The sequence below is a fragment of the Calonectris borealis genome, chromosome 1 (assembly GCF_964195595.1).
Source record: "Calonectris borealis chromosome 1, bCalBor7.hap1.2, whole genome shotgun sequence".
Classification (NCBI taxonomy): domain Eukaryota; kingdom Metazoa; phylum Chordata; class Aves; order Procellariiformes; family Procellariidae; genus Calonectris; species Calonectris borealis.
This window is the reverse complement of record NC_134312.1, coordinates 149,230,213-149,233,570: the sequence shown is the minus strand read 5'-3', so window position 1 is coordinate 149,233,570 and position 3,358 is coordinate 149,230,213.

Genomic DNA, 3,358 nt, shown 5'->3' with positions numbered 1-3,358 from the left:
AATACCCTCCCTGCTTCCTCTCTCTCCCCTCCCTCTCCTCCCCCTCACTTACTCACTCACTCACACATTCAACATATTTTATACTATAGCTTCAGGAGATTGCAGGCTGCATGCTCAGGAGTGCTTCCCCACCCCTGTGGAAAGTGAAGGTGGGGGTCCATATCTTACCTCGTCCATCTCACTTTTGCTCAAGCATTTTGCCAGCCAAGAAGCAGGCGGAAAAATGCATCATCTCAGTGTGTATGCAGTGTGGTCTTATAGTTCGGGGAGGATTATGTCTCTTTAGTATTCTGGCACTATTCTGGTTTGACACATTTACACATCACCTCCTCCTCTCCCCAGCTATAGTTAACACCGAGTGGGTAAGAAATTTTCCGCTCCAATTATCTTCTACACTGAGTCAGTGGTGTTGGTTCTGCTGTCACAAGAGGTGTCTGAACAATATCTAAACATGAACATCTGTCCATTTTGTACTAGGTTATACAGTCAGTGAAATGGCATACAGTCAAGGGCAGCTTATAGAGCAGTGGGGTAACTCACCTATGACTCGTCTGTGAAATAAGGGAAGATGGTACTATTTAGTACAAATTTGCTGCACCACAGTACATTTTGCCTTGGGCATCAGGGTTTAATATGGCCAATGCCACAGAAGTACTTTGGATGTACTAATAACTAAATAGATGACTTGCAGACAGAGAAATAGCAAAGCAAATACTCACGACCCAGGCCTGTAAAATATTTTCACTCTTACAATCTTTAGCAGTTAATTAGAAAAGATTGTCTGGTACCTCAAATTCCATGCCAATTCCTTGATAGTCTAGCCTGCTTACTGCAGGCCAAGAAACCTACAAGTGAAAGGATAATCGCTGTTGTATTATGGGTTTTCTTTCAGAAACTTATTGTGCTCCAGCACAGAAATAGATCAGCATTGTTTCCCCATAGGTCTCCCATAGGAGACCTTACTGTTTTTTAATGCCCATCGTAAATTTATTCATGGCCACGTGTCTGTGCGAACACTGTTCCTTAGCTTAAACAACTCTTCTTCCTTCTAGTGCTTTTTCTTTTCCTGTATGCATTTGTTGACAATGCTTCTATTCCTTTCACTGTTCATTTTACCAGCCTAAACAATTTAAACTCATCTATAAACCCTTCACATGATTCTTCTGGTGATCCTCATGGCTCTGCCTTGAAGGTCTCAAGGTCTCACTTCACTGGTATTTGCACTGTATCTTTTGATTTTCCTTCATCATTCTGGCAGCTGGCAACAATCCCGAGGTTCTCGCAAGTTTTCATTTCCAAAGTACGAGTTCCTTCCCTATAGCTGAATTTTTGCTGCTAGTCCCCAAAGGCAGTATCTTCCTTAAGTACTACATAAATAAATATACTTAATATACTACATATTAAGCCACTATATACAGACAAGAGACATTGCTATCACAACTGAGCTGAATATCTAGGCTCAAGTCTCCAACTGAATGCCTGAATTCAGAAATGAGGTGTATCCTATAATGAAGTCCCTCAAGAGATGTCTTTGCTAGGGACGTTCAGATTATTCCTATTGTGTACTGACAGCTCTTCATGAATAGACACAGTCACTTCTGAATTTGCTCAATTGTTTCTAAAATGTCAGATTCATACAGCATTACAAATAGTTTTGGAACCTCTTATGGAACAGCATTCCTTCACCACAGTCAAAAAACCTCAAACAGCTACAATTTTCCTGCAATGCATAGTAAACAGTTTTGTAACCACATATCAAAATGCGGTCTCCAGCACAAGACTGAAATTGGCTTAACTATGGTAGCGGTCAAAAGAATTAGAGCAATAAGCTGTGAATCTATTTGATTATCTTTTATAAATATCTTAAGCCATCAATGTACTGAACTCTATTATTTTTGTATTTGATAGGTAATAAGCAACAAATATATTACACTGGGCTGTGGTATATCGGGCTGATATACATACTATATCTCACCAATAGAGGCTAGATGGAAGATCAAACAATACAATGTAAGAGACAAATCCCTGTGATGAGTTGTTTATATATTTAGCTGACAACGAAACTAAAAAATGTGGTCTATCTGCAGCTGCTTTCACTGAAGCTCAGGAAATTTGGATTGTTGAACCACAGGAAGCTGTCATGAGTTGACCAAAACTGGAATAGATTCTTGTGGAGCCTTTTTTCCATTTTGCGTTTTACGTAACTTGTGGCTATTGCAGAAAGCGTGGCAACTACTGTTTCGCTCAGGCACTTTATAGCTACTAAATCAGAAAACTATTTCCCAAAAATGTGATCACATTTTCTTTTTCAAAACACTGAATACTTTTCAACTCCATCACAAGCATCTCACTAGGAAAGGCAACATTTCAAACATTTTATTAAATATATATAGGATTTAATGATGTAAAAGTTGCCTCTTCTGTGTAAGCCAGACCATAGTCATCTCTAAAAAGAAAGCCAATTTATTTTACTTTCTCTGAGAAAGCAAGATAGAAAAGGACAACTTGAATATATAACCACAGTTCTAGAGTAACCTTCCAGGCCGGACTCACGCGTCTATTTTCTTACCTGCTAATCTTTATTTTCTTGCCAATTTTTTATGACCTTTTACCATTTACCCCTGGTTTGCAAGTTCTACTCTCCCCATATCTCTGTAAAGAATGCAGGTGGCAATGGAGGAACAGAAGCGCTTATACTAGGAAGAAATTATGGATATGGAACTAGACATGGTGTCCATGTGGAGGGACCCCTTCACTCAAAGAGTATCTCCAGATTTGGTGCAGACACTGAAGGTGGACACACAGGACAGGGCACATGGACAACTATTATTCACGAACTTCTACATTTCCAGGCCCTTAGACGGTACTACACTATAGTACTGATACTATATACAATAGTCCCAACTCTTCCCGACATTTATGTTTGAATTATCAATAGACAAGAAGACTGTTTTGATACTTTCTTTCTTCCAGCCTGCATTGTGTGTGGTAGAAAGTGGTCAACCAGGAACACTAAAAAAATGCAGACACAGACTACGCTCTCACAGCCAGTGCCATGTTGTAACATGTGCAAGAAAGACAAGAATCTTCAAGACTGGTGTCTTACAACAGCTGTCTCCTCACTGATCCCATTTGCATCCTCCTCTGGGAACTTACATATTCCAATCACTTGTTTGGATTTGGCTTTGTTTAAATTGTTCTACAGTACAAATGAGACATTTATTGCTTGTGAAGAGCAGGTCTAACCACACTCTTGTTTTTTATTGCATTTTTTCTTCTTACTGTAAGATTGATTTTTGACACTTACTGCTGTCTAACTGCAGCAAAAACGGAAGCCGCAGATGTGGAGAGGGGGAAA